Raw genomic sequence first — 12224 nt, forward strand, 5'->3', positions numbered from 1 at the left:
TGTTAATCCGCCCTAACGCAAACACACGGATGGGATTGACGCAAGTTTTTCACGCGCGGAAAATACACACGCTAGTGTGCATGAAGCCTTACTAATGGACGCTGTTAGACAGTGGCCATTAATAATGCACTAGTAATACATTTTTAAATAAATGTGAAGGACATAGAAAAAATATTGTAATAAAATAACACACACAACACTGGTTAACGATTTTATTAAAAATAAAAAAGGTGTCATTGAAGTAGTCCTTGAACTTGATGTAGTACCAAGGACCCAAACTGTAGAGGGATGCTTAGATACACTGCTCATGTGTGATACTGTTAGACCATGTATCTAAGCCTACCACAAGGTAGCCTTAGTAACATTACCCAAGCAGACAGTGTCACACATGGGCCATGTATCTAAGAATACCACATGTTAGGCTTAGATACAGGGCCCCAAAACACTAATCTTAGGGTATGTTCACACGGCAGCGTCCGTAACGGCCGAAATTACGGGGCTGTTTTCAGGAGAAAACAGCCCTGTCGTTTCAGCCGTAACGGCATGTGCAGGCACTTGAACACCGCGTCCATTATGGACGTAACTGTAGCTGGTTTTCCATGTAGTCCATGGAAAACGGCGCGGGCGTCTTTGGCGCGGGCGTCTATTTACGCGCCGTCTTTTGACAGCGACGCGTAAATATACGCCTCGTGTGAACAGACAAACGTCTGCCCATTGCTTTCAATGGGCAGATGTTTGCCAACGATTTCAAGCCGTAATTTCGGACGTAATTCGGGGGTTAATACGCCCGAATTACATCCGTAAATAGGCCGTGTGAACATACCCTTATACAGGAATAAAAAGAATGTCATCTGGGGTCCTGTATCTAAGTCTACATTGTGTTAGGCTTAGATACAAGCTCCATGTGTGACACTGTTTGTTAGACCCTGTATCTAAGCCTAACAATATAGGCTTAGATACAGGACCCCAGAAGATCTTATCTAGTTCAGGACGGGGCACCGTTTAGCCATTTTTAGCACGTTAGTTAAATGGCTATAACTTTTTTATTTGTTGGGCTAACAACGTTATTTTTGCGACGTTTTTTCCGTAGACAATGGAGGTTTATTTTTTTATCGTTTTTATACACACCTTTTTTGCCATTTTAGAATTTTCATTCATAAAGTTTGAAAATAGTAAAAAAATAAGCTTTTTTACGTTTCAGCTATTTTTTTTGGTAATAACATAGTTTTACCCTAAAATAGACCTTTTATTTGTGATCGTCATTGTCTACCGTAAATTGTAATATATTATATGTCTATATTAGGGTAATTGGGTCAGCGCTAGCGTTACAACAATGATTGACAGGGGGAACGGTATTTTTTGGGGTGGGTATTTTATGTGTATTTATTATTTCATTTTTTTTTGTACTTTACTATTTTTTTATTATTATTGTCTGTCCCTCAAAGGTCAAAAAAGACCTTTGGGGAACATTATATTTTCTTTTACACCATCTTTTCCACTGTAACTGGAGCTGCACAGCAGCCCCAGTTACAGGGGAAATCAGCCCTCTCATAGTGACGATTGTCACTAATAGGGCTGTGCTGGGTCTGATTAGACCCAGCAGCAGTCTGCCACTAACGGTACCCGGTGATCATGTGACCAGTCACATGATCACCGGGAGGAATAGAGACAGCGCCGCTGCTGCTGCTGTCTCTATTCCTATACACAGCGTTCATTGAACGCTGTGTAAGAAGACATCGTAGAAGACAGAAGCAGCGAAAGCTGCTTCTATCTTCTCCTCCGGGTCCCCGGCAGTCACTGACAGCCGGAGACCCGACATTCCCGCAGGTGCCGTCCCTCTTCACTTTTTTCACTGTGAACACGCATAGGCGCGCTCACAGTGAAAAAAAGCTGCAAAGGCTGGGCGGGCACACGCAGAAACGACACGTCTCCAGTGACGTGTCGTGTCCCATCCGAGGTCTCGCTGGAGCGAGACCATGTGATTGGGACACGACACGACAGTGGAGGAGGAAGAAAACGTGACGTCAGAAGACAGGTGATCGGAAGAAAAGAGCTGCCAGAACGGAGAACAGAAGCAAGATTGCACAGGTAAGTATATTAGGGAATATTTAATGTGTGTATTGTGTGTTTAACTTTTAAATAAAAATTTATCTCGGACAACCCCTTTAAACTTGCCAATTAATGTTGTGAAACTCAATGCTCCAATTAAATAAAAAAAAAATCTTAATTTAACCCCAATTTCATGCATCATATATATTGTTGGATACTCCTTACAATTTCTCAATTGCCCGGACTCCATTACCTGAAGTATATTCTGAAGATGGCCCCTACTAGACTTACTAATATTTTGTATAAACAGAGATTGTTTCCCACTCAAAATATTTCTCCACTGTCCTGACAAAAAATATATTCTCAAGTCAGGTACTGCCAGTCCACCCTCTTCTCCTCTATCCATCAAGTATTTTAACTTTACCCTGGGTTCCCTTCCTCTCCAAATTAGCTCCTTCATTAAACTTTTTATGTCTTTTCTCCTATCCATATGGGACTGTTAATCAGTGGATACAACAACTGGGGTAATACTATCATTTTAATTACGGCTATTCGATCTGCCATAGAAGGGGGTAACCTATTCCATATCTTACTTTTTGGGTGAGAATTTTGTAGCGGGTGTCGATCCACGTAGGGTAGTCTCTTCAATCAACCCATCGGGTTGACCATCAGATCATGGGCGCAGGGGATTTAACAGGAGAGTAATGGCTGTTTTTTCATTTCAAAACATTCCATGCAACTAGTTTAATTTCTCGGACAATCCTTTTAAGGAAATATTTATCGGGGCACAATGCACCATTTCTGGGCGCTGTATCCAATGTTTATCTGGACTTCGCTCTGGAAATATAGGACAGTCCACGAGGCAGCACATCATGTCTGGTCAATTCCCCTACTACTCTGTACACTAACATCTTCAAAAGAGAAGAGGAAGGTGCAGATGTGATGTTCAGGTTAGGTATTTGCCGCATTGAAGTTGTATTGTGCTACCCTGTGCAAAGGCAAAACTCCTTTATTGGCATGATGTGTAGATGGTTGGTACTCTATTTGGGTGCGCAGGCTTACTTTGTTGTGTGCTCACTTGGCAAGGTCGGCATTAATGAGTGAAATGTATACAGTACCTTAGGAAAATACAGTGTGAGAAAAAGATGTTAACAGGAGCGCTCCCTAGGGTAATACCTTGAAAAAAAATGTAAACTAGTCTTCTCACCTTGTGAACCTCTTGGTTGATAAGAACATCGACTGGATGCAGTTGTCTCTCTTTTTGTAGATTCTTGTTCTTCTGACACGAAGTACAGTATGTCTCAGGCTGGGGGATTTCTTTGCTGGACTTTGTTGTATGGTGGTGTACGTTCGTCCTGATTATGACCTGTTTTTGTAGCAGGAAGATGTCTTTCTTGTTTGGATGTGACTCCACGGGTTACCCAGCCTACTCATTCTTCAATGAATCAGTGACCATGTCCACAATTGATTACACAGGTATAATATAGATTTCATGATAGTTCTTTGGAATTAAAACAAGTTCTTTTTATGTATTTGTCTATCCATTTTTATTAGAAATACAATAAATACATTGAGGTATGTTTTTATTGACATGTGTTGCTATCAGCCACACAGGAAAAAAAATATAAAAGGCCTTGGGAATCTGTAGAGGCAGCTGTTCTACAGGAAAGGGAGTGCAGAGACCCTACCAAACAGGACGAGGGGAGGAAGTCCATTGCCGGGCATCTGAAGAGACTTGCCATTAAACACCCAAAACCATTGTACTTCACCGCAGCCCTGCGAATCATGGACAAGGCTTCATTTTCAAAGACTTCTGGACAGTTGTCTTTTAATTGGATGGATCTTAAAAACCCCTTCTGGACAGTGGGGGATGGGAAGGAGGAGGTGTGGACGGATGACGTTACGCCATTCTTAGATGGACATTAGTGGTTCATATCTGCTGCCTCTTTAGCTTTCAGGCCTTGATCTGGCACATCCCTTTCCATGGCTGACGTTCTCGACACCAGGGCTTCCTCCTGCTGATGTTGTACGGTACATTCCCTTCAGTTCTGAAACAAGAATAAATAAAATGTCCTAGTGAAGAGTTGCTCTCTTGAAGATATTCCCCGTGACCCACACCAAGACCCTTTGTCTGCCAGGTAGGTAGATAGTGCGTTCTATGTTCAACTAAGATACAAAATTCACAAGTAAATCTGCTCAACTTTAAGATGCGGTTAACAGAAATGTTTAAAAACGGGGACAAATAGGGCGCCAAGCGATGGTAGAATTTTATTTAAATACACGTTTCTGGCACGACTGGTCCTTTTATCTGGTGTTAAACTGACGAAGGGATCAGTCAAGTTTAGTCCTGGACCAGTCCAGTCCAGAAATACAGTCAAAATAAAATGGGCTTTACTTTACTGTCCCCGTGTGAAGTATTTGTGTTACCTTACGCTTACCTATTTTTGAAGGGGAACTCCAAGAAAAATGTGTCATGCAATCAAAGGCGCAGTGCCCACCCAAACTACATCGCAAGATTTAATTGAAAAAATTAGCTTTTATCTATTGGATTACTCCAATATGTAAAGGCCAATATCACTAACAGCTCCTGGCTCAGCCAGCAGAGGTGGGGTCCGGAGCCGAATGGGACCCAGAGCTGCTGAAGGAGCGGGAAGTACATAAAGGGGATTTGTCCGGGGGTCTGAATACATTTTAGGGTTTGGTATTAAAGGGGTTTTCCAGGCTTTATAAAAATTGTAATTCAAACTGAAAATTGCACCATTTAGCAAATACCCACCTTCTAATTCTCTGCGGCTCCAGTGCCGGCGGTTCACAATCCCCTGCCGGCCTGTTTACATAGGCTGGACCAGTGATGTCCCGTATCGGCACATGATCGAACTAGTCAATCACTGGCCACAGTGGTCACGTGTCATACTTACTTAGATCACTTCTGCAGGCGATACCCTCCCTCTATACTGTCCTTACTGCAATGTTTTTATAGTGAGGACAGAATACAGGGAATATCTGGTACACAAAGCGTATTCTCACTAACCCTGCCCCATGACAAGCCATGCCCAATGAACCACGTTCTGTCAAAGGTAGGCCCTGTCAAGTCCTGTCTCAATCCATCTGAAACCGAAGTGTCCCTAGAAAGAAATTCCAAATATTGTCAACTATGCTCTATTAGGGTATAGTATGAAGAATCAGTGCAGTAGGGTCTATATACTACTATATACACAAAGCTGCCATGGGCTGAACATTGCAAAACACCCTTTTCATAAAAGAGCGTTAATTCCAGTCCTGCAGTCACCCTGATGACCTTATACTGTGCCAGTACTTGAGGTAGGTGTGCCCCTTTATATATTACTTGCAGCCAGAATTGGCACCGGGATTATCAGCTCATTGACAAATTCTTGAGGTCACATTTGTGTCTTGGTGTCACTAGTCTGAACCAATCCTACGCCACTTGATCTTTATAGAATTTTCAGAAAAAAAAATACCCCTAGCAATAAATACTGCATGTAAATAATATTCTCATTACAGTACAACAACAAATAAATGGAAAAAGAGCCATATCCCTATTAGGTCCCGCGGACATCATAGAGGTGGTCCTTGACTTCCAGTCCTGCAGTCACCATGAAGACTTTGTGCTGTCAGTGCAGGCAGAATAAAGCTGACATGGTGACAATGTAATGTTTTATATGTACTACTACTCCCTGTACTGACTGATAGTAGAGAGAATGGACTAAGCTGAAGGATTCCCGACTCTTATCAATTCTTTAAATAGGGAATATGCCCTGAATACTAACCCCAAATTTATATTACATTTATAGTAGGGCAGATTTACTATTCAAATTGAGCCAGAATTATGGCGTACATGTTGTGGGCCATATTTATTAATTGTTTTAGACACATTTTGCGGCGTGCTTGACAAGGGGCGTGGCCTAGAATAAAGGGGCGTGTCTTAAACTAAGCCAACCAAGAGGTGGTATAAGGAAGAGAAAAGTGTCTAACATGTCTAGCAAAATCTATCATACATCGTGCACCACTGTGATAAATTTGGCGCAATTTCTGACTTCCTTCTATCAGTATACACTGTGTAAAACTTAGATAGTTTTAGGCCCCATGCACACTAACTTATTTTTGCGGCCGCAATTCACCCGCAAATCTGCAGGTGAATTGCGGCCCCATTCATTTCAATGGGCCCATGCACACGACCTTGGTTTCCACGGTCCGTGCATTGCCCAGGAACCTGGACCGCAAAAACAACGGACATGACTTATTACGGTCGTGTTTTGCGGTACAGGCTCATAGAAAATAATGCACACGGTCATATGCACGGCCCGCGATTTGAGGGCGGCCGCGGGTGACACTCCGCGGACGTACGAGCCGTAAGTCACGGTCAATGCACCTCACTATGGTCGTGTGCATGAGGCCTTAGTAAATCTGCCCCATGGTAATACCAGTGACAGCCCGCTCTTTCCCGGTGGGGTACAGTCCTCCGCACATCTTCATCCACGTCTCATCTTGTCTGTGCCGGTTACTTTTCTCCTTATACCTGAGAAGTAACAAAAATAACATCAGAAACTAAAAAAACACAATTCCAAGTATTTCTCCCCATTTCTAAAAATAACATTTCCTGCAGGTGAATAATGGAAAATATAAAGATATAAATATATTCAGGCCTATGTGTCTGTCCAGGGGGTCAGTGAGGGTCCTGCCTGTTATATGTGGGGAGGTCTTGCTGCACAATAACGGAGGGGAAAATGTCTGTACATCAATATATATTTGTCTCTAGGAGCCCCTACAAAGTCTCAGTGAGGGCCCTGTCTGTTATACGTGGGGAGCTTGTATACAGCGTTAGTAACACGCATGTCACTCCAGTATAGATATTTTGGGTGCCGGTTCTTCGACCTCACTGTCCATAGTTTAATTAAACACCTTAAGAAAATGGATCATCACCAAGAAGTTTTATTTAAAGGGGTACTCCCATCTTACAATTTATCTGGGACTCACACCTATGTGGAAAACGGAGGTCTCTCCCTGACCCTCTCCTGCTTTGTTCCCAGATCCCTGTCCCGTCTAATGGCTGCTGATTCCAGGTGGAGAATGACTTGGGAAAGGCCTCGCACGTCCCTCTCTCTATTCTGTTCTATGGAAGTTTCGGAAACAGCTGAGCGCTGTTGAACTATTTGCGTAACTCCCATAGTACAGAACGGAGAGAGCTGCGTGCATGCGCATAGGTGGATATCACATAAACGTCTGAGATGGAGAAAACCCTCTAAAGAGATTATGTAATTAAAGGGGTTGTACATAATTAGAAAAATAGAGCTGACGTCTTCCAAAAACAGTGCCACACCTGTCCACAGGTGATGTGCGATGTGTGGACAGCTTAGCCCTATACATTTCAATACAGAAAAGCTGCAATACCACACACAGCCTCTGAACAGAGGTGGCGCAGAGCTTCCATTTGGGTCATAGAGAGGGTCTCCAGCGTGATACCCCCCTCTATGATATCTAAATATCCTTATAGGGCATTTCAGGTGTAACCAGAAATTAAGGTGATACAAAAAAATATTCCATACATGAGATTTCCTTAATGGAGATATTGTAACAATAATTACTGAAAATATGTAATTGACTTTTTCCTCCATTGCAGGAATAGAACCCGAGAAGCGACGTTTTGGACTACGGAACAGTCGATCCTCCGGATGAAATGCTGTGTGGTTGGAGCGCAGTCCCAGGAGCGCTGGTGTTGATGTGCTGATCCATGTTCTTCTTATCTGGAGCTTGTATACAGAACACGCGATCCTTCTGGTCCGGCCTACTAACATATATAAGCACAGCCTAAACACACACGTAATGATATATAATAACATAACATTAACATAACATTACTATGTATCAGCCCTGATACGTCAGTCTCATCATATTTCTGGGGTCCCCGCACACAGGATATACGTTACCTCCTGTGATGATGTCATTTCCCTGTATTTCCTGTATGACATGGCTGCTCTTCCTCTTCCCGTTTCCCTTTCTGATGTATTTCCTCTTCCTGTGTGATAAGACGTGTGCTGTTGCCTCCTGCTGTGTATAACACGAGATGCAACATGTCTTATAAAACATGTAAATAATAATCGCAGAAAGCGAAAAACATTTTGTTCATTTCCATTCACATCAATGGTTATTTGTTTGCAGCCGTTTTTCTGAGCCGTACTTGTCTGTTTTTAGAATCAACTACAGGGAGATTTGAGATGTGGTTTGAGAATTTCTTTCCTGTGTAAACCCCACCGATAAGGACAGCTAAGAAGCCTCAGTTATCAGCGAGCGACCCCATCATTAGACTAAGCAGAGTGCCCCCATACAGTGCCAGCAGAGTATTGTCCCTTACACAGTGCCAGTATACTGCCCCCTCATAAACAACACTACCAGCAGAGACCCCTCAATAAACCATATTGCCAGCAAAGCGCCTCCAATAATTAGTGCCAGCAGACTGCCCCCAATAACCACTACAAGCAGAGTTCCCCCTCACAAATAGTCCCAGCAGAGTGCCTTCCTTTATGCAGCTACATCATGTAAGATCTTCCCTAGTTTGGAAGTCTCCAGGACAATCTGGGAGAGAAGACAAGTGTGATGTAACCTGGTTGCAGTGTGTAAATGTAGCCTGAAACATCACGTGTAGCCCCTAAGTCTATGTTCACATGTTACATATTTATTGCAGATTTCCATGGTCAAATTGACACATAAAGTATGAATGTGAATAGGGTTCTAGAAAACGGCATAAACTTGCAGCAGTAACAATCTGCAGTAGATTGTAATGCAAAGGATGCACAGCCAAATATGCTGCAAAAGCCACATGTAATATATGGAGAAATATTAGGCCTAGTTCACACAGAGTTTTTTTGGAGCGTTTTTTTAAGTGGAAAACGCATCGAAAACCGCACCAAAAAACGTCCGAAAACTAATCTTATTGATTTCAATGGGATGCAGAGGCGTTTTTCCCACGAGAAAAAAACACTCACAGGAAAAAGCAGCGTCAAGCCCTTTCTTCAAGCGTTTCCGTCTCTGACCTCCCATTGCCATCAATGGGAGGCAAAGAAAATGGTTTTCGCAGCATTTTTGCCTGCGGTGCTCAATGGCCGTGGTCGAAAAATGCGTAAAAAAAGCGGCAGAAGGAATTTTGAGGCAGATTTTTCCACCTGCAAAAAACTTGGTGTGTAAACATTGGCTGCAGCCGTCACTTGGACTGAAACGTAATCCCGGGAGGCCGGACTGGAGGAAGAAGCAGGGAGTTATGGGTAAGTATGAACTTCTATTTTTTTTACAGGCTGATGTATATTGTGATCGGATGTCACTGTCCAGGGTGCTGAAACAGTTACTGCCAATCGTTTAACTCTTTCAGCACCCTGGACAGTGACTATTTACTGACATCGCCTATTAACGCTCCTGTAATTACGGGTGCACACACGTAATCACCCATAATTACGGGAGCCCCATTGACTTCCTCAGTCTGGCTGTAGATCTAGAGATACATAGGTTTAGCCAGAATGAAGAACTATCATGTTAGTAAAACCAGTACGCTCCGCAGCACAAATAACATCTGCGGACTTCATTGCGGAATTTTCACTCTCCATTGAAGTCAATGGAGAAATTCCGCAATGAGTCCGCAACAAGTCCGCTACACGTCCGCAACAGCCAGTGTATGCTGCGGACACCAAATTCCGCACCACAGCCTATGCTCCGCAGAATTGTCCGCAACGTGTAAACGAACCCAACTAAAAAGCTGTGGAAAGCAATGGAGAAACGTGTACGCTGCGGATATTGCAGAGCAATTCCGCCACGTCTGGTCATGCCCTAAGGCTCTGTTCACATCTGCATTGGGGTCCCGTTCTGACGTTCCCGTCAGAGGTTTCCGTCAGAACAGGACCCTGAGCAGACACAAACTGACACCGACGGAAACCAGGGGTTTCCGTTTCCATCACCATTGATTTCAGTAGTCGACTAAGCTATTGCTTCCGGCAAAACGAAGGGTCCGGAGCACAAAAGAGACAAACGGAAACCACGGGCACCGGCTCCGTCACCATTGAAATCAATGGTGATGGAAACGGAAACCCCTGGTTTTCGTCGGTGTCTGCTCAGGGTCCCGTTCTAACGGAAACCTCCGACGGAACGTCAGAACGGGACCCCAACGCAGATGTGAACAGAGCCTAATATGGATGAGAAAGGGGAGGTGGGACTACTCATTTATTATGCCCTGATACTGAACTGGTATTACTAGTATTATACCCTGTTCTATGAACTCTACCCGCTGGAGTACCCCAAAGATGCTTGTACCACTGATCGAGGTGCTATGTGTTTTGTAGTAAAATTAAATTGGTATTTGATTATTTTTTTTACAGTTAATATTTATTAAAAATTCTGTTTTAAAGTTTTTTGCCTGGCAGTGATAGTTTGATATTTGTCCAAAACCTATTTATTTCCATATTTCATGGATATTATGAGGTGGGACTACTCACCTAACCAGTATGTACCTGACGGGAGCTGCATGCGTCCATCTCATCAAGTCCCCGATCTCCTGGCAGCTCCACTTTGTACAGATCCTACAATGAAAATCTATGCAAAAAGTTTACACCAAAAAAACAGAAAATTCTACTGCGGAACCAGGATTGTTGTTGTGTGGCAGGGCTGCACCTCGCCCTTCTGCTGCCGGAGGTAAACAGTGAAATAGCGCCACCACCTGCATCACCATAGAGTGGCCATGTGGGGTAGAGAAAAGATAGCAAAGAAAATATAGAAAACCTTTATGTTTACATGTAGTAGAAATCTATTTAATACAAGTGAATAATATTGATAAAAATCGTAATCACATGCTGCGTTAGGCCTCATTCCCACGACAGGGTTTCCCGGCCGGGTGCCGGCCGTTCATAAATTGGCCGGCACCCGGCTGCATTAGGAATAATAGACCCCTAATGGGGCTATTCACACGACCGATTTTTTGACGGCCGGGGAAACCGGACGTCAAAAAATAGGACATGCTCTATCTTCGGCCGGGTGCCCGGCCGCCCGGCTCCTATAGAAGTCTATGGGGCCGGGTAATACCCGGCCATCACCGGGATGTGTCCCGAGTGATGGCCGGGTTTTCCGGCGCTTGCGCTCTATCTCCTCCTCCTCACAGCGCAGAGTGCATGTGAGGAGGAGGAGTTGATGCCATTCTGACGAATGGCATCGCTGTACACTGTGTTGCAGGGCCGGGGTGTACAGCAGGTGGAAGGGAGCGCTGCGCTGGCTCCCTTCCCCTGCTTGTTTTAAAAGCACCCTGGCCCGGCGACACCTTCGATGGCGCCGCTAGCAGCTGCTGCGGCTGCTACTACTGCAGCGACGCCACTATCGCAGAGCAGGGAGGTATCTCCCCGCTCTGCTATGTGCTAGCCGCACTTTAGCTCCTTGAAGGAGCGAAATCCCCGGGTTTTCGGGGATTCCGCTCCTGGACAGAGTGCTTGATGTCTCTGTCCATATCTGGGCAGTGACATCAGGGGAAACTCCTGAAGCGGAATCCCCGAACACATGGGGATTCCCCTTCAGGAGTTGCCGCTGATGTCACTGTCCAGATCTGCCCGGCCCGGATGCAAAACTTTATGCAAACCGGCCGGGCAGAATGGCCGATTTTACCGGCCGGCACTCAGGCTCGGGCGCGACCCGGTCGTGTGAATCCCGCCTTAGGCCTCATTCACACGACAGGGTCCGAGTGTCGGCCGGGAAAATCGGCCGATTTGGACCCGATTTGCATCCGGTTTTTTCCCTGACCGTTTTTTAATCGGATTAATTTTTTGCACTTTACTTATTTTTTTATTATTATGTTCTGTCCCTCAAAGGTCAAAAAAGACCTTTTTGGAACTTTTAATATTTTTTTTCTTTCTTTTACACCATGTTTTTCCCTGTAACTGGAGCTGCACAGCAGCCCCAGTTACAGGGGAAATCAGCCCTCTCACAGTGACGATTGTCACTAATAGGATTGTGCTAGGTCTAGTAAGACCCAGCAGCAGTCTGTCACTAACGGCACCCGGCGATCATGTGACCAGTCACATGATCACCGGGAGGAATAGAGACAGCACCGCTGCTGTCTCTATTTCTATACACAGCGTTCATTGAGCGTTGTGTAAAAAGACATCGTAGAAGACAGAAGCAGTGAAAGCTGC

At 44.4% G+C, this 12224-nt stretch overlaps 1 long non-coding RNA gene across 1 annotated transcript; it reads right to left on the reverse strand.

The window, feature by feature from the left end:
* Window positions 1-3589: 3589 nt before the first annotated feature.
* Window positions 3590-9321, reverse strand: LOC142699110 (uncharacterized). The gene is made up of 4 exons (XR_012865996.1): window positions 7995-9321; window positions 7653-7855; window positions 6492-6586; window positions 3590-4097 (listed from the first exon to the last, which is right to left on the reverse strand). It is a non-coding gene; the product is annotated as an uncharacterized LOC142699110 (long non-coding RNA).
* Window positions 9322-12224: the final 2903 nt, after the last annotated feature.

The sequence above is a fragment of the Rhinoderma darwinii genome, unplaced genomic scaffold (genome assembly GCF_050947455.1).
Source record: "Rhinoderma darwinii isolate aRhiDar2 unplaced genomic scaffold, aRhiDar2.hap1 Scaffold_130, whole genome shotgun sequence".
NCBI classification, from domain to species: Eukaryota; Metazoa; Chordata; class Amphibia; order Anura; family Rhinodermatidae; genus Rhinoderma; species Rhinoderma darwinii.